Here is a 20,015-nt window from a genome sequence, read left to right as displayed (position 1 = left end):
TCCTTTGCCATCGTGCACACTCGGGCTTAGGGCTCCTTGTTTTTGCAGCCCTCTTCAGCGCATGATGGTATTTTTTTTTTTCTTGAATTTTGACTTTCTCCAGGTGAAATGCATCTGCTACTTCCCTTCCTTAGTAGAAATTGTTTCTCCGACTCTATAGTTATTAATGTTAAGTTGTCTATCTCGCCTTCTCCTGGATGGGTTCAGAGCCGATCCTCGGCTCCGACTCAGCCAATACTAAAGCTCGAGAGCTAATTCCACCGGCTCGAGGCTCCCCTATACCCACAATGCTAGGCAGTAACTACTCAGATCTCGTTTGCCGCTTAGCTGACGAGGTGCTTTTCTACCGGCTCAGGCAGGTTAGTGAGAGTTTTTACCGTAATAGGTATTTCTTAACCCCCTATTGTTTCATACCATAACCTTTTTTAGTTTAATTAATATTTAGATAGATCGACCCCTGTTTTTCGGGTCTATATTCCCTTCCTTTTCTTCCCTTAACTTGTAGGCCTTCGGCCCTTCCCTTCCCCCAGTCCTTTAGTGGACTAAATTAGTAGTTTTTTTGTTAAGGGCTTGTATGTGTGTTTGTGGCTTTGTGTTAGCCTTAATAATTTAATAATTTTCTTCGGTAGAGGGTGTGTCTGTAGTGTGTTTGTGTTTTGTCAGGCACTCCTTTCACTATGTCAAAAGACGCTAAGGTCTCAGGCCTTAAGAAGTGTGACTCGTGCTGCCAGAAAATGTGTCTGACAGACGGTCACACTTCTTGTGTGTATTGCCTGGGACCTTTGCACCTGCAGGACTCTTGTGCTGTCTGTCATGGTTTCAGCCCTAGAGTCCTGCAGGAACGCAAAAATAAATTAATTTTGCATGGCTTATTAAAGCCTGAAGGCCCCCCCCTACCCAGTCTGTGTTGGGGAAGCCTTCTAAGACTTCCAGACAGTTGGCTCCAGCTTCAGAGCTGTCCTCTGGAAGCATCAAAATTGCTTCGACATCGGCTCCGGCTGGAGCCGATGTTTCTAAGCCTCATACCATTACCTCGGCTCCGGCCAGAGCCGAGGCTGATGAGACTCACTCGGCTCCGATACTTTTATCGGAGCAACCTTTAAGAAAAAGGTCTAGGTCTCCCTCCATCGGCTCCGTTCACTCTGCGCCAGGATCCCCTCTTCTTTCGGAGCGGAGCCATAAATCGCATTCCTCGCGGTCTTCCAGGCTATCTGACCATGATTTGCAAAGGGTAGTGAGTAGACTTCTCAAGTCTGAGGCACTGGCCCAAATGCTTCATAGCCCGACTCATCAGTCAGTGGCTATTTCTTTCCCTCAATGTGTTCCTCCTTCGATTCCTTTGAGCTCGGGACGGGGCTAATCGGAGCCATGACTGTCAGTGCGTCGGATCCGATACCTTCCCTTTCGGCTCCGTCGTCTGCTCCGATCTCCTCTTTGGAGGGATCTCGGCGCCGGGCTTCCCTCGTCTGCTCCAAGGGGGCGAGTGGCATCGGACCCTTGTCCGACTCCGCTCTCCCTCTCGATGCTTCGGCGCTGGTGAGTTCGGCTCCGACATCTGCCTCGGAGCCGTCCCTGTCTGTGCCGGGGGAGGTCCTGGTCTCTTCGGAGTGGGGGCCTCCGGCCTTGCCCGATTGGGGTGCCTTCGAGGTCATGCGGAGCGTGCTAGAACCAGAGTCTGCCCCTCAGTCTGCTCCGTCAGCCCCTCCATCAGTGCCTGCGGTGATTTCTACCCACATCCTTGATTTAGACCGCAGAGAGCCAACTCCTCAAGTTTCCCCATTGGGAATTTCCTCCTCTTCCGAGGCCTCTCCTGACCCGCTAGGAGAACCCCCTAGGAAGAGGCAGTGCAAGAGGAAGCACATTGACTCCCCTGAGTCTATCACCTCTGACACTGACTTAGAAGAATCTGAAGGTTCCCCTCGATCCCCCTCTGAGGATGTCTCCTTTGCTGACATCCTTGAAATCCTGAAACAGAGGGGGAACTGGCTAGCCCTTAACCCTTCAGAGGATAAGTCAGTGTACCTTGAGGCGTTCGGCTCTCGCCCTTCTACCTCCTGGGTGTCCCCTCCCTTTGACCCCCTTATGGAAGTGGTGGCAAGGAAGGCCTGGACGGCTCCTGATTCAGTGGAACCCACCCCGAGGAGGCCATCTAAGTTTATTACTGCCCCTAGAGATAAAGATTTTTTATCTAAAGGTGTCCCCGTCGATGCCATGGTGGTGGCTGCAGCCACTAAGAAGGAGTTAGCCGATCCTTCGGTACCTGTCCATCCTCCTAATAAGGAATCTAGGACCATGGACAGGTACGGTAAGCGGATGTTCTCATCAGCGACCTTCTCATTGCGGTCGCTGAACTATTTATGTCACTTCACTCATCTCCAGAGGGATTTACTCAAGGATTTGAGTGAAGAGGTAAAGGATCCAACAGCTGAGGGGTTCCAGGACAGAATAAACTCCCAGTTGGCAACCCTAAACTCTATCGTTAACTCCTCCATGTGGCTCATCTCATATGCCGCGGATGGGGCGAGTAGAGCCGCAGGCACAGGCGTTGTCTTAAGACGTCATGCTTGGATGCGGCTGTGCAACTTTGCGGACCCTTTCAAGGCGTCCTTCACCAATTCCCCCTTTGATGGATCATCCTTGTTTGGCCCTCAGGTGAAGGATACATTGACTAGGTGCGAGGGGAAGGTAAGACTCTCTCTGCCGTGGGAGTCCGTTTTTCTACCCCTTCTAGGCCTTATCCCAAAGGTCAGATGGGAGGAAAAATGTGGTTCGGCAAACAAACCCAGGGAGTCTCATCTGATGCACAAGGTCGATTCCCCTCTAGAGGCAGAGGGGGGAATAACAATAGACGCCGCCCTAGAGGCAGAGGAGGTCCGCAAAACCAGGGTAGCAGAGAAGTTTTCTCTGATAAACCCTTTCAGCATCCCTGAGGAGCTGCCCGGCTGTCCACCCTCGGAGGCAGTCGGGGGAAGATTATCCCTGTACCCAAAAGCCTGGCTTTCCCTTACACAAGACAAATGGGTACAGTCGATCATATCCGAGGGTTACAAAATTCCCTTTATTCACATTCCATCCCAACCCAGAGGATCCCTTCCAGACGTTCCACCCAGTCTAAGGGAACAAGCAGCACTAGAACTTTCAAAGCTGCTATCAAAAAGAGCTATCCAATCAGTCCCAGCAGACCAACAAGGATCCGGAATCTACTCCAAATTCTTTTTGGTACCAAAAAAAACAGGGGACTGGAGACCTATACTGGATCTCAGCAACTTAAACAAGTATGTCAGAAAAACAAAATTCCGGATGGTCACGCTACAGTCCATTCTACCCTTCTTGGGTCAGGACAATTGGATGTGCTCGATAGATCTTCAGGACGCGTATTACCATATCAAGATGAACAAATGCTCCATGAGATTTCTCTGCTTCAGGCTGGGAGCCAGTCACTACCAGTTCAGAGCCCTGCCCTTTGGTCTCACTACAGCCCCCCGAGTGTTTACCAAATGCATGGCAGTGGTCGCAGCTCACTTGAGACATCAAGGATTCCAGGTATTTCCATATTTAGACGACTGGCTCCTTACTGCCACCACCAGACATCAACTTCTTCTATCCAGAGACTTCACTATCCAAACTTGCCAAGCTCTAGGCATTTCAATAAATTTCGAAAAATCTGCCTTGTCCCCTTGTCAATATATTATCTTTATAGCCGCCACATTAGACACACTCAATCTTTCAGCCAGACTCAGAGCAGAGAGTGTCAGACATCCGCAAATAAGTTTACCTTCTCTTACAGTGCAACAAAGTCAAAGCCAGACTAGTTTTGAAGGTATTAGGACTCATGGCAGCAGCTATCCCCCTTCTCCCCTTAGCTCGCTTCCACATGAGAATCCTCCAATGGATGCTGTTTACTCAATGGTCCTTCCAACAGCTCCCGATGTCCCACACCATATTGATAACTCAATCATGCAAGAATCAACTATCTTGGTGGATCACATCACCTCAGGTTCTCCAAGGAAGACCCTTCACTCACCCCCCCCCCCCAGTCACCACGTTGACAACAGACGCCTCCCTGATCGGGTGGGGGCATTATCAGGGCAGGACAGTCCAGGCACGTGGCAACCTTTCGAGTGCCACTTGCACATAAATGTCTTAGAGATGAGAGCAGTGCTTTTAGCGTTGCAAGCCCTTCACGACTCTCTTCCCATAGGGACTATTGCAATTCAGACGGACAACATGTCTGTAGTGTGGTACATCAACAAACAAGGCGGAACCAGATCATACCCCTTATGTCGAGAGGCACTCGGACTTTGGCAATGGGCAATCTCTTCTCAGCGTTTTCTGGTAGCAACGCACATTCCCGGGAAGTCCAACGTGATTGCAGACAAGTTGAGCAGGGCAATTCTCATGCCCCACTAGTGGTCTCTGAAGAAATCAGTACTGGAAGAAGTGTTCCAACGATGGGGCCAGCCTTGCTGTGATCTCTTTGCTACTCCCCAAAACAGCAAGTGTCACGACTTCTTCACTCTTTTCCCGTTACCAGGCCATCCCACCAGAAACGCTCTAGTACACGAGTGGCCCCGGGGACTTCTGTATGCTTTTCCCCCTTTTCCACTGATAACTCAACTAATCCAGAGAGCCATCGCCTTGAGAGTGACAGTGATCCTCATTGCCCCTTACTGGCCTCGACAGATATGGTTTCCGTTCCTTCATCGTTACCTTTTGGAGCAGCCTTGGCATCTGGACCCAGTGCCAGATCTGTTGACCCACCGATCGGGCCAGCTGCACCAGTCTCTTCATTCTCTCAACCTCACAGCATGGTTTCTCCGATTCCGACCTTAGCCAGGCTTCCCTCAATATCTCGCTCGGTCCGAGATATCTTGATAGCCTCTCATAAATCTTCTACCCGGAAGATTTATAATAGCAAATGGAAACACTTCTCCTTTTGGGCAACATCAAAAAATATAGATCCCTTCACTGCACCTATACAGTCTATTTTAGACTTCCTAGCAGAACTCTTTCACTTAGGATCTTCTTCATCTACCATTAGAGTTCAGTTGGCTGCTATATCTAATTATCATGTAGGTGTCTCGGAGTCTAGCATCATGGCTCACAAGCTCTGCAAAGCCTTTTTAAGGGGCGTTTTTCTTCTCAAACCTCCAATCAAAGATCCTCCACCTCAATGGGACTTGAACTTGGTTCTGACATCCTTAATCCTTCCCCCTTTTGAACCAGCGGCTTCATGTTCTCTGAAGTTGCTTTCATGGAAGACACTTTTTCTAGTAGCCATAACTTCAGCAAGAAGGGTATCTGAACTCCATGCTCTGTGCAGTCGACCTCCTTACTTGGTGTTTTTCCAAGATAGGGTGTCCCTCCGTACTAACCCATCCTTTCTACCTAAGGTTTCCTCTCAGACAAACCTAAATCAAATTATTGATCTCCCCGTCTTTTTCCCTAACTATTCCAACAGGTCCGAGCAAAAGCTACATTTTCTGGATGTTCACCGCCAACTTAGATATTATTTAGACAGGACTAAACAGTTCAGGAAATCTGATCAGCTTTTCCTGTCTTATGCGGAAGGCAAATTGGGCCATCCAGTTACTAAAGTGTCCCTTTCGAGATGGCTTACCTCTATAATTACCTTCATCTATGAAGTCAGACATCAAAAACTGCCTTCAAGACCTAGAGCTCATTCAACTAGGGCATTAGCTACATCCGTAGCTTTTCAGGACAGGCTGCCAATAGATTCCATTTGTGCAGCAGCCACTTGGGCTTCTCCTCATACCTTCATTTCACATTACAAATTGGACATGGTCTCCAGAAACCATGCCATCTTTGGTTCCACTGTTCTCAAGAGTCTGTTCCGATAGGCCACCCGGGATAAGGTGCTAGGGACGCCGTCCCATCCAGCAAGAATGAAGGCGAGATAGACAACTTAACATTAAGAAGTTATGTACCTACCATAACGTTCCATGTTAGTTGTCTTCTCGCCTTCTTTCTTGCGTCCCGCCCTCCTTCCCCCAAGCCTGGACAGACCGATAGGAATTCATTTGTGATCTTCCTCTGGAAGTTGTCATTCCCACACGTTCTACCACCTCTATTTCCCCTTTTGTTAGGTCTAGGATACCTTACACTCAGGTTTATATAGAGGTGGATTACCCTTCTCCTTACTGTGGAGACTAGAATTGCTTGGTCTAGCTATCAAACGAGATCTGAGTAGTTACCGCCTAGCATTGTGGGATAATAGGGGAGCCTCGAGCTGGTGGAATTAGCTCTTGAGCTTTAGTATTGGCTGAGTCGGAGCCGAGGATCGGCTCCGAACCCATCCAGCAAGAAAGAAGGCGAGAAGAAGACAACTAACATGGAACGTTATGGTAGGTACATAACTTCTTATTTTCCTTCTAAGGCTGCTGTTGTCTGTGCCATTGCTTTTTATCTTTTCCCTGAAGTTTTAGCTGCTTCATTTACATGGTTAAAGCTTTAACTGTTTTTTTTTTTTTTTTTTGGAGGTCAGTAACCAGACTTATTTGTAACGGTTTGCTTTGGGTGGGGGTGTCAGGATGAAAAGCCCTTCTCAACTGAGAAATAAAATTCCACCACAGGATCACCATGTCATGTGTGTGCAGTGTGTCTTGATTTCTATACATATAGAGATTTTCTGTGTTATTTCTCATGGGATCATAAAAATGCCCTTTAGGGAAAGTGGAGAGAGAAGAAAAAAAGCTTGTTCTCAGTGATATCTTACACAGGGTATTTATGATGATGATAGTGAATCTCCTCCTCAGCATCCCAGGGCATCCTTTTCTGATTTAAGAAGCCCAAATTCTAGGACAAGAGTATGAAAGGAAAATTATGAATTTTTATTCCATTCTCTATCTCCTGTTACTGACGAGACCTAGGCGTAGTAGGTCTATTTTCTTTGTGCTGCTTTAGATTTTGATTTACTCTGAGCTTTTCCTGCAAGCATTAGTGAAGATGAGTTATCCCTTCCCCTTGTGTCTATAGGCTGATGGTGATTCAGTTTCTCCTCTTATGGTTGCGTTACCTTTTCAGTTGGACCACACATTGGTGGTAATTGAGAATATCGAGGAGTACTCTGGATCTACAAATTACTGGTTTTCTTTTGCACAGACTCTGCTTTCTGCACTGGTTGGTTTATTGCTAGTTCTTAAGTTCATTTTTATTTTACAGTTTGTTTACCGGGATAGTCCATTGGGCCAGGAAGTGCCAGGTGTTCTTCGTGTTTCACTGTTGCAGTCATCACACTTGGGTTATCTGCCTGCAGGTAACCGTCAGTTGGCCGGAATACCAGAGTCTTGGGATTTCTGCGTCAGATGCTGTCGCTTCTTCCATGATGTCAGGTCATCAGGGGTATAAAACAGGCAGCCAACGCCATTAAATCAGTCTTCCTTGCCAAGGAGGAGCCCGAAGCAGAAGCCGTTCTCAAGTGCTGGTCGGCCGCTACCTGAAATTTTCATTTTTCGAGTTTCAAACCTGAAGTCTTCTAAAGCCAAGTACCCCGTTGGGGATTCTTTTTTCTTGCTGTAACTGATGTCAGGAAAAGTTAACGATTGTCTTGCCTGTGGAAAGCAATTACCTCACAGAGATTTTCATTCTTACTGCGTCACCTGTTTAGGCCTAGACCACGACGTCCCTCGTCAGTTTTGTGCCTTGTTTAACGCCCGAACCATTCGTTGTCATGTTATTTTTGTCGTTAAATTTCGCGCTCATTCTCCGTATTCCAAAATGGCTTTAGTAAGCCATCCGAACTTTTGAAAAAGCGCAAAGATAAAGACAGACTGCATAGGTCAAAAACTGCCAACGACGCTTCTGTTAAGCTAGTCGCCAGTCTACTGGTACTCGGTGAGGCGGCTTTGCAGCCCCTGATGCCCGCTTTTGCAGATTCACAGTCCTCTGCTGAGACCCATTCAGAGTCCGGTATGCCGTGAGATGCTTCTTCGACTATTGAACCTGCAGATGTCTCTACCTTGGATGGGTCCGAAGCCACTGTGTAGGCACAGGCTTCTGAGGGTGTATTCCGACCTACCGATACTCGACTTAAACAAACAACTTCATTTTTAGCTAAAGCTACCAAGTTTCTCAGGCCCAGAGTACGCACTACTCCTAGAAAACAGATGACCAGAGCGCATGCTCAAGCCCCAATGCCTCAAAAACAAATGCTTAGAATGGCTGAAGACCTTATCACCCTAATTAGGGGAAGCCAGCGTTCCCCTGCTAAGAGACCAAGAATTGAGTTTCTTTCTGATTCTACAGACCATGAGTCCGATGACTCTGACCCTTCTGATTACTAGGACATACCCTTATCTATTTTTGAGGATTCAGATGCAGATGATCCATTCCCTCTGCCTCCCCTCCAGAGGATTTTTCTTTTGGTGAAACCTTGCATACTTTAAAAGAGCACTTCCGTTCGGAATGCCAGAATTATCCTCAGTCCAAAAAGAGACTTGGAGAATTTTTAGTTGCCTACGCACAGCCCCCTAGCTTATATCCCCTATTTTGGATGCTGTAGATGTCTTTATGGAATCCAGTCTTACTCCAGACACTGTACCACCGGCCCCTAGAAAACCTGATGGGTACTACAGAGTACCCGATTCTCACAAATTTCTCTAAGAATCCTACTGCGGATCCAGAGACCATTTCCCAGGGGCTTAAAACATATTAAGGCTACTACAGCCAAGAACCCTACTCCTTCAGACAGGGATTCCAGAGCTTTAGACAGATTGGGTAAGAAGGTATATACCTCTGCAACTTTTGCCATCAGGGCATTGAATTGCCAGTTTCATATGTTGAAGTTCCCGCAACATATTATGGAACAAATTAAACAAAAGATGGTGTTACTTCCAGATTGTGCAGAAAATAAAGATTTACAAGAGTTAATGCATTCTGCAAGCCAAGTTAGTAAGCATACTTTGCAGTGTGGCTTTGATACTCTAGAAGCATCTTGCAGGGCTGCATTCACTGGATCTGTACTGAGAAGGCATGCTTGGCTGAAGGAACAAACCTTGCCAGACCATGTCAAATCAAAATTACTAGACGCTCCTTTAAATCAGGACCGTTTGTTTGGCACCAAAGCAGAAGAGGTTCTTAAGATGCAAGAAAAAGCTAAATCTATGCAAACTGTTAAAGAATTCTTACAAGTGCAGCCACCTAGATTCAGTAGGCATTGGCCTACAAAAAACTGGTCCTTTCCAGCCCCTTCCAGGTCTTCTCAGTGCAAACCCAGGGGAACCAGACCACCAAGACTACAGTCTCAGAGTATGCAGAGATCTAAACAATGGAGTGCTCCCACCTCAAAAATGGGGAGTGGCAAGGCACCCCTTTATGGTAAAAGTTCACAATGACTTGTCAATTATCCTTCCCAGCCCTGCCCATCTACTTGCGCCCTTAGGAGGTAAACTTGCCCTTCATGCCAAAAACTGGATGTCCATTACTCAGGACAGGTGGGTTCTAAACATTGTATCCCAGGTTTACAGATTCTGCTTCCATTCCCTGCCAACCCCAAGCGGGTTTCCCGACCTTCCTTCAAACCAGTGGGTAGAGGCTCAAAAGCAAGTACATTCTCTGCTCAGTGTCAGGACCATCCAACCTTTTCCAGTAGAACAAAGGGGACAGGGTTTCTACTCCAGACTGTTCCTGGTGCCCAGAAAAGAGGGCTCTTGGTGCCCAATCCTGGATCTATCAATTCTCAACACCTTTCTGGTGGTCCCAAAATCAAAATGCTAATCCTGCAACAGTGTCCTAGGCTAGCCAAGGATGCCTGGCTAGTCACCCTAGACTTAAAGAAGCCTATGTACACTACCCCATAAAGGAGTCTTCCAGGAGATATCTCTGCTTCAGGGCAGGCTGTATGCACTTTCAGTTCTGCACTTCTCTTTGGCTTATCTACTGCGCCTAGAGTATTCACAAAATGCCTGGCTGCAGCCATTGCATACTGCAGGCAGAGAAATATCCAAATGTTCCCATACTTGGACGATTGCATGATTCAGGTGGACAGTCAGGAATTACTACTTTAGCACCTGGCATTTGTAAAAAGACTCCTATCTTCATTGGGGTACACCATCAACGAAAATAAATCACAACTGGTGCCCAGTCAAAAAATTGTATTCCTGGGAGCAAGCTTTAACACAACTTCCCAGATGGCCTTTCTCACTCCAGAAAAACCTATTTGAACTCCTACTTCAAACACATGCCCACCAAAACCCAACTATCTGCAAGGAAAATACTGCAAGCCCTAGGGTTCATGGCCTCATGCATTCTGCTAATTCCATATGCAAGACTGCATATGAGGAAACTTCAATGGTACTTAAAGTCTTTGGTGCCAACATTCTCAGGACCTGGGAACAGTCATTCCGATCATTCCTTGTTTAAGGGCAGAGTTCCTTTGGTGGGTAGAAGCATGCAACCACAACAAGGGACTGCCTTTCACTCAACCCCTCACCGCCCAAATCCTGACTACAGACGTATCAGGCTATGCATGGGGGGCTCACATGGCAGGCAAATGCATTCAGGGAAAGTGGAGCCCAGGACTCTCCTGCACATCAATCAAAAAGATGTTAGCTGTACAGTATGCTCTGACAGCCTTCAAATACCTAATCCTTCCAAGACAGCTGCTGATAAAACAGACCACCACAGTTATGTGGTGCATAAACAAGCAGGGGGGAACCCATTCTTACCCACTGTGCAGGTTATCCATGGCTCTGTGGAACACAGCCTTGAGCAGCCAAGTGCATCTGCAAACTCAGTTCCTGCCAGGCAAACAGAATTCACTGGCAGATGACTTGAGCAGTAATCTCCTGGACCCAGATGAGTGGAAATTGGAGCCCAACACCTCCCACCTTCTAATCCAGAGGTGGGGGACACCGGAGATGGACCTCTTTGCCTCCCCAGAGAACCACCAGTTTAGCAAATTTTGCACCAGGAACCCTCACAGCAGGGCCTGGAAGGTGGATGCCTTCTTCTTCAAATGGGAAAACCTGTCAGTTTATGCCTTGCCACCTCTGCCCCTCCTCTCAAAGGCATTACTCAAGATCAGACAGGACAGCCCAAGGGAAATTCTTACTGCCCCAGATTGGGCACGCCAGCACTGGTACCCACTCTTGTGCAGTCCGACAACAGTACCACCCTGGCACCTTCATTAGACACCTTCCCTGCTGTCTCAGCAAGAGGGACAGATTTTGCATCCACAGCTGCAAACCCTAAACCTTGCAGCCTGGCTTATCCCCTGAATACTCCACCGGCAACCCTCAGCAAGCAGGTGCTGGACGTCAGTCTTGAGGTCAGAAGGCCTAGTACTAGAAAATCCTATGCTGACAAGTGGAAAAGATGTTGCTCTTGGAGTCATAGGTTCATAGGTAGGTACTAGGCTATCGGGCCTAGGGCCCATACAAGCCTAGCCAAAAAATGTACCCTGGCTTTCGCCACCCAAGAAAATTATTTTCCTATGCCCCTGTCGAGCAGAGCCACAGAAGTGATCCCCGGGGTGAATTTCCCACTTCCCATCCAATCATCAAGATTTTTCTTGAAGAGTGCTAATGAGGAGCTCTGTTTGACATAGGTAGTCTGTTCCAGAGTATGGGAAGTCTCTGGGACAGGAATCTATCCCTCCAGCATGTTCTGTTTATTGTGGTGACAAAGTTAAGGTCCCTAGAGCGTGTAGCTCGGAGGGATTGGGATTTCTTTAAGTGGAGCATGTCCAACAGCTCTGGGTTTGACATAGCTTTGTATGTTAGACAGAGATCGCCCCTGAATAGGTGATATGCGATGGAGTAAAGCTGTAGTTTTTTTGAGATGGTCTGCATAGGGCATCTGTTTGAGGCCAGTAATCCTCTTTGTGAGGTATTTCTGTGGTCTTTCCAGTTGTAAATGTCTTGTGAAGTACATACCAAAAGGGGCATTGTACTCTATAATGGGTCTAATGAGTGATGAGTAGAGGGGAACAATGACCTCTTTTTTTTTTGGATGAGAAACCTTTTGTGATGAGATGAGCCACGTAGAAGGATTTCCTGACCACTGTGGCAATGTGATTATCAAAGGAGAGACTACTGCCCACCTGTGTCCCAAGGTCTCATCACATTTTCGGCATTAAGTAGACTACCAGCTATGTGGTAGTTCATGGGTACAGAGTTTTTACCAAAGGGGATGACAATACAGCATTGAGTTTCAGGCCATGGCTTTGACACCAGGAATCTGTCTCAGTGAAGGCCCTTTTGTAGTTTGTCCACATCGTTAGGAGTTTCGATTATGGCTCCTAGTTTGCAGTCATCTGCAAACTTTGTTAGCCAAAGACCTTCTGTGTTGGCCTGCACTTAAGAGAAGTAGATACCAAACAGGAGAGGACCCAGGACTGAACCCTGTGGTACTCCACTTGTCACTGGTCTGATGTCGGATTTGGTATCCGCTACTTTCACAGTGTGGGTTCTGTCCGTGAGCCAGTTAGCAACCCATCTTATGACATAGGGATTTATACCTAGTTTAGTGAGCTTATCTATAATTCCAGAGTGGGGGATGGTGTCGAAAGCCTTGGCGAGATCTAGATAAGCTGTGTGAACCATTTTACCATCATCTATGGCTTTGGTGACTGCTTCAAAGAAGTCAATCAGGTTTAGGAGACATGATCTGCCTTTTACAAATCCAAACGAGTAGGGTCCAGAGTTTGGAGATTACCAGTGTCTGTGTTTGAGTTCCATGATATGTTCCATGGCCTTGCAGACCAGGCTCGTCAGGCTAATGGGGCGGTAGTTCCCAGGGTCCGTCGTGGCTTCCCCTTTGTGAAGTGGGATAACTGTCGCGGTGCGCCACTCCGTGGGTACAAAGCCTGAGGTGAGGCTATGATTGAACATGGTACTTAGGTAGGGTGCCAGTTCATTCTGTAGTTTGTGTAGAACGCAGCCTGGGATATTGTCAGGTCCAATGGATGCTGTGTTCTTGGCTTTGGAGAGTGTGTTTTTTACCTGTGCAGCCATGATTATAAGAACTTTGCATTCTTCCGTTATAGAGATGGGCCCTCTAGGGGGTGAGAGGGGGGTAAAGTTAGCACTGAACCTATCTGCTAGGATGTTGGCAATATCAGTTGGTTCTGTATATTTAGTGCCATTATGCTGTAACTCAGAGCAGATCTGAGTGTTCCCATTTAGATTCTTGACATAGCTATAGAATGCTTTTTGGTTGTCTTTAGAGTCAGTGGCAATTTTGTTTTCGTAACTAGCTTTGGAGGATTTTGAGGGATCTCACCTTCTTACTGAGGTTGACCAGGGAGTTCCTCCAGTTATGGGATGTTACTCTTTTTTGCAACAGTTTCTTTCTTCTGTTGTAGAGTTTGTTTATGGCAGAGGACCACCAGATTAGCTTCATTTGTTTGGAGGATAACCTCTTGGTTCTATTAGGGATAGCATGATCCATGCACTCGTGTAAGTTCTTATAAAGTGCATTTGTGTAGGATTCGGCAGTCATACCTCTATTGTCCGTCTGCATGGGTGTCATGAAGTTTGCCACTTCTGTCTTAAGAAGTGTGAAGTTGGCTTTTGAGAAGTTTTTTGCAATGGTTTCCCTAATTGGGGCTGGGGGTGGGATGTGGATCTCTAGGCTGATTAGCTTGTGGTCGGATCTGACCAACGAGGAATTGACCTCTGGTGTGGAATACCGGTTTCCCATGTTGGTGATGACCAGTTCTAGGATATTGCTGCCCCTGGTGGGGGTGTGAATAAGTTGATCCAAGGCGTTGGAATTTATGAATTCTAGAAAATGTTGAGCAAAAGAGTTGGTACATGAGTAGTTTTCCCAGTTAATGGTGGGGTAGTTGAAATCGCCCATTATTAGGGTGTTGGGTTGTACCCTAATACTTTCCAGTGTATCAAGAAATGAAGAGTGTGAATCCTGGGGCATGGTGGGGGTCTGTAGCAAGCTACAATTTGGATTGTGGTCTTGCCCAGAGTTAGTTGCACTTGGATAATCTCGGATGCATTATGCTGTGCAACTAGCCTGGAGGTGTGGATATCCTTAATGAATATGGACACGCCTCCGCCTTTAGTGCTTCTTTCTGGGTTAGGTGGCCGAAAGGTGTGGTATGAATTGAAGCCTGGTAATGCAGGGGTGCTTGCTGGAGCTTTGAACCAGGTCTCTGTCACTGCACAGATGTCAATGTTCTCCATTTTAAGGAGTGCCTCGAGTGAGTGCATTTTGAGGTTTAGACTTCTAGCATTGAGTAACATTACCCTCAGATTTTGCTTGCTTGTACCTGTTACGGTGGTGAATTTGTCATTTGCACCTTGCCTAAAAAAGGCACTATAGGGGTGGCAAGAGTCTTAGCCAGTATCCGGAATCCTAAGGGTGACAGGTGCAGGCCATCTCTGGCAAAGCATCGTGGACTGTCGATCATGTCGTCCCAGGCAGACAAATACTGGATCCCCTTAGAATGACACCAGAAGCTTAGCCAATTGTTGAAGTCAATCATTTTGTCCTTGTACTGTGGTATCATTCTGGGTGATGGCAGGATGCTACTCAGGGTTAGGGTCATACCTGCCTGGGATACAAGATCGGAGAGCTCCTCCATGTCTCTTTTCATGTAGTCCAGGGAGGTACATCTCGGGTCATTCACACCAGCATGGACAATGACAGTGTCATATTTGTACTTATTGTGGAGTGACCTGAGTGCATGCGTTATGTGGCGGATCCTGGCACCTGACAGGCAGCTGACAGTAACTTTCTCCTTGGTTAGTCTAGTGAGTGGAGCATCAGTGTGCCTGACTATAGAGTCACCTATGACTAGAGTGTTGGGTACATTGTTATGCCTTATGGGCTGTGGTTGAGTGGCACACTGAGTTTGTGGGCTATGTGTCATTTGGGTTGTGTTGGGGGGTGGAGTTTGCTTGCATTTATGCTTTGGATGTCCCTGATGCTTGGGCAGGTTTTTATTGAGAGCCTCCGCGAATTTGCTTGCATTTATGCTTTGGATGTCCCTGATGCTTGGGCAGGTTTTTATTGAAAGCCTCCGCAAATGTAGGTGTGTGTGTTGTGTTTCTATGTGTGTGTTTTGGTGGTGTGGGTTTTGAGGGACTATGTGATGAGTGTGGTGTGGTGCAAGTGTTTACCCTCTCCTCTTGACTGTCTAGTCCAGTCTTGGGTGAAGAGAGCTTTGCTTCCAGTTTGGCTATATAAGTGCATCTCTCACAGGTTGTAGTGTTGGGTGGTAGGAGGAGAGGGTTGTCTGTGTACATGAGGCAATTGCTGCATTGCCCCAAGATGCCCAGATTCATCAGGTAGACAAGAGAAATCACTGGAAGCTGACCCTTAGACATGTCTGGATAAGTGCTTATTTATTAAGTACTAAAAACTGCTTTCCGCTAGACAAGTGAGGAAAGTTGTGCTGTAGTAATTTGCAGCTTATGTAGTGCTTACAATGAGTTCTGAACAAGTGCTGAGTTCAAAGAAACAGATTTGAGTGCTGAAACTAGAAAACTGGCTAATTATAAGAAAAAAAAAACTAAGCTAGAAGGCTACCCTCCAACACAGAAGGGCTTGGGGGCTCAGAAGCCTACAAACAAGTCTATACCACTTAACAGGAAAGGCAGGAAACAAGCTTAGATTTTTTTTTCTTCTGTTTCCCAGATGCTCTCTTTGTACAGAGTAGGAGTGCCTGAAATCAGAATATGATCTCACTGCACTCAGTTGAGTAAGCAAATGAGATGGGCCCAGAAGGAGTATCCAAACACAAATTTACAAGAGGGGCGGACAGTTTCAAGGCCACTAAGATTAACACCAAAACAAAAACAGGGAGGATGGGTGGAACTAACTGAAGAGCAGAGTCAAAACTTCCAGTTCAGTTAATATATATTCCTGCAACACAGTTAAATCAATTTAAATACTGTATTCTTTGAAAAAAATAGTTCAGATAAAGGTACTAAAATTCTCTTATATGTCCAGTTGACTACAGCTAGATCGTAGCTGGCCAAAGCTGAGGTTTTTAAGCAGAAAATATTTCAAACTGTACCACTTAAATAGGCAAGGACAGGAAATCAAAGAATGTGGCTACCCCCGCACCTGTAATTACTAACAAACAATAAAATTCAGTAGCACTGACTGAAGAGCAGACTCAAAATTTGCAGTTCAGTTAATATATATTCCTACAACACAGTTAAATCAATTTAAATACTGTATTCTTTGAAAAAAAGTGCAGATAAAGGTACTTAAATTCTTTTATACGTCCAGTTGAATACAGCTAGTCAGTCAGTTTCAAGGAAAGGACACAGCTGTGCCCTGCTTACCTCAAATCCTCGATTTACCTAGCAGAGCTACTCCAGAGGCCTGTCCTTCTGCATTAAGATTCATGCCTCTGCCATCTCAGCTCATTATAATACTGAGCCACCTCCATTCTCTCACCCTCTCATCAAACAGTTTCAGAGAGGGGCTAACAACTTAAGGCCCCCTAGGAGAGCACCCATCCCTGCCTGGGACTATAACTTTGTACTGGAAAAGCTCACGCTCCCCCCTTTTGAACCTGCAGCTTCAGCAGAGTTGGAATTCATTTCTTAGAAAACAACCTTGCTTTTAGCCATAATCTCAGCTAGAAGAGTGTCTGAGTTACAGGCACTAATGGCTGTGGAACCCTTCATTATTTTCCATGCTGACAGAGTTTCCCTCAGGACTAACCCGTCCTTTATGCATAAGGTGGTCTCCAGTGTGGCTCTAAACCAAGCCATCCATTTGCCAATCTTCTTCCCTAATCCTCAAAATAAGGGGAGAGAGGATCCTGCAGTCCTTGCATGTGCACAGACAGCTCAGGTACTACCTTAACAGGACTAAACCTTTCAGAAAATCTGACCAACTGCTAGTCAGTTTTGCTACAGAGACAGAGGGCAAGGCCATTTCAAAGCAAACCATTTCCAAATGGATAACACACTGCATCCATTTCTGCTACAAGCACCATGGAAAACCTACCCCACAGGGGATCAGAACACATTCTACTACGGCTACTTCCACCTCTACAGCATTTCTCACGGGAGTCCCTACCAGGGACATTCTGGAAGCTGCAACCTGGAGTTCTGTACACACCTTCACTAAACATTACCACTTGCCTATTTTTTTTTTTTTAAATCCAGAGCTGGATTTGCTACAGCAGTCTTACAAGGCCTGCTAGCCAGCCCTAGCTCCTCTTGAATGCCTCCACCCTTCCTCAGCTTTGGGAATCTGCCTCCACCCTTCCTCAGCTTTGGGAATCTGCCTCCACCCTTCCTCAGCTTTGGGAATCTGCCTCCACCCTTCCTCAGATTTGAGAATCTGCCTCCACCCTTCCTCAGCTTTGGGAATCAACCCAAGTGTGATGACTGCAACAGTGAAACACGAAGAATATAGTACAGTTGTGTACACTTGCCATAAATGTATTCACTGTTGCAGTCCTGGTTTCCCTCCCTCCAGCCCCCTGTTTTCCTCTATCCTTTCTACCTATCCTGTGTATATGGCCATTTTTTATGGCAGGGGTATTTACCTTTTACAAGTGGTTTTCCACACCATATACTAGCTTCCTCTTTGGGGGGCTGCTGACATCTGGGGCAAGAAGAACTTATGTAATGGTGTCGGCTGCCTGTTTTTATACCCCTGATGACCTGACGTCATGGAAGAAGCGACAGCATCCAATGCAGAAATCCCAAGACTCTTGTATTCAGGCTGACTGAGGGCTACCTGCAGGCAGATAAACCCATGTGTGATGACTGCAACAGTGAATACACTCTAACATCTACATTTATGGGAAGTATACACAACTGTACTTTTTCAACGGAGTCCCTGGGAAAATGTCCTTTTCGTTTTTCCTCCACAAATGGGTTAAGGGTCCAGTCATTGGATCTGACTCTGCCGCATACTGCTGACTTTGGATCCAACTCTCAAGGTCGTCCCTCTGCTCATAATACCCTTGCCCACCCCCACCCCCAGTACGTCAGATCTCATTTGCCACCATTGTGCACAGGCGTGGAATCCTTCTCCTAGCATTTGCGATTGTTTTTGTGTTATAAAGTAAGAAAAATGTATATTATATTTAACTATTTTCTCTTTGTTATACTTCCCTCTTAGTTCGATATTTCTTGCATCAGGTTTTTTCTTACTAGTTAAATTGTAAACTTTTCCAATACCATTGTTGGTATTTTCTCTGTCTAATTTTTCGTACCGCATTCAACAGGGTAATTCATTAATGACATTACTGGTGCTATCTTTCTTTAAAAAAAAATAAATACATACATAAATTAAAATACCAATTTTTCACTATTGGTTTATTCCCTTCAATTCCTTTTGAGCTGTCATAGCTGACTGGTTTTAAAAAAATGCACTTCTTGCGGGCATAAAATCCCCCAACTCAGATGCCCACAAGGAGTGTGTTTACTGCTTGGGGCCATCTCACTTTTAAATATGAGCTGCTCGATCTCCACAGTCTAATTTTCATGCCACAGCTGACAGGAGAAACAAACTAGTGCTCAGGTGTTTGCTTTCTCCCTCATCTTGCACATCTTCAGGGGCTCAGACCCCCAGTAAATTGTCAAAAGCCCCTTTGGAGCATTGGAAGAGGTCGCCTCTGAAATCGCCCAAGACTGTTAGAGCCACCCTCTAAAGTCCCTAAATTGTCTGATATGATCCATTAGATCCGAAACAACATAGAGTGGGTTCTAAGCCTTTGTATCCAGTCATGATTGATGCTAGTCCGGCCACTCAAGTTACAGATCCTAAGCCTTTAGATCTGAAGCCTAGTACTTCATACACTGAGGACTCATTCTCCTGAGGTCTTCATTGACCCTGTGACTCAATTCTTCATTCATGCAGACCCCAAAAAAAGCACTCTAGACCTCCGTTGATTACATCATCCATCAGGTCCTCCAGAAGTCCATCTGAATAGGATATGGATAGGATGATATGCAAGTTCCTCAGAGCTCAGATCCAGATGGGGGTTATTTCAGCTCTCTCCCCTATCGGATCTGGGAGTCTTCACTACACACACCGTCTTATCTCCTTCTCCAATCTGACCTTCAGTTTTGGAGCCTCAGGCTCTCTCAGCCTCAAATGTTCTCGGCTTAGAACTGAAGAAAATGAGTTCTTCGACTCAAACAGCTTCCCTGACCAGTTCTGATCCTATGCCTTCAGATCAGAGCAGGTCCTGGTGCCGAAGCATTTTCATCAGATTTGTGGGGCCAGTATCTACTTGATGTCAATCCATCCTTGGCCCCTTGGAGCCTCAGCACTGGACAGCTTGGGTCTGGTTTTCTCCTCTAGGCAAGGATGGGGTCGGAGTCATGTATCTACACGTACTTTACCACTCTACTGCTGTGCAAGTGCCAATCTTTCTCCAGTTCTGTTTGCATTAGAGGTTGTGGAAAGGATTTTTTCTCTTTCTAGAGATCCAGTCTCTCATCCCTCGGATCCACCCCTTTTCCCCTAATTGATTCAGAGCGCTGAGTCCATCAGGCCTATTCCACTCTGCCTGTCTTCTAATACCTCTCCTGAACAACACCCCCCCCCCCCACCGGAGGTTCACCAAAAGGGGGAAGTACAAGAGGAGACTCACAGATTCCCTGTTGGAGCCCTCACTGAAGAGACTGATTTTGAGGAAGAAGGGTCCCCATATCACCACCTGATGATGTCTTCTTTGGAGAAGTATTGGAGAGCCTTAGACAGAAAGGTGTTTGGTCTTCTGATGATCCTTCTCCAGAGGAGTCAGTATTTTTGGAGGCTTGTGGTTCTGGCCCATCAACGTCTTGGGTGACCCGCCCCTTCCCGTCATGAGCTTATTGATCTTGTCTGTCGCTGGGCATGGAAGGAGCCAGATTCTCTTGAGCCCTTCCAAACAATAGACCCACTGGAGAAAGAGTCCCTGTAGTTGTGGTGGCTGCCATCAAAAAGAAGCTGGCAGAACAAAGCTCCTCTGTCAACCCCCCCCCCCCCCCCCCATCAGAGAGTCTGGGTTGCTGGACAGATTTGGAAAGCATGTATTTTATTCCGCAACCTTTGCCTGGAGGTCCCTGAACTAC

The 20,015-nt window shown here is 46.4% G+C and overlaps 1 protein-coding gene across 1 annotated transcript in view; it reads left to right on the top strand.

Annotated features, from left to right (window-relative positions):
• LOC122809323 (transforming protein RhoA) overlaps positions 1–20,015 on the top strand; it is a 637,733-nt gene that overhangs the window by 158,183 nt on the left and 459,535 nt on the right. The window lies entirely within an intron of this gene.

The sequence above is a fragment of the Protopterus annectens genome, chromosome 8.part0 (assembly GCF_019279795.1).
Source record: "Protopterus annectens isolate FY-2018-M chromosome 8.part0, PAN1.0, whole genome shotgun sequence".
NCBI classification, from domain to species: Eukaryota; Metazoa; Chordata; order Ceratodontiformes; family Protopteridae; genus Protopterus; species Protopterus annectens.
The sequence above is the reverse complement of the archived record's forward strand: the minus strand, read 5'-3'. Positions and strand labels throughout refer to the sequence as shown.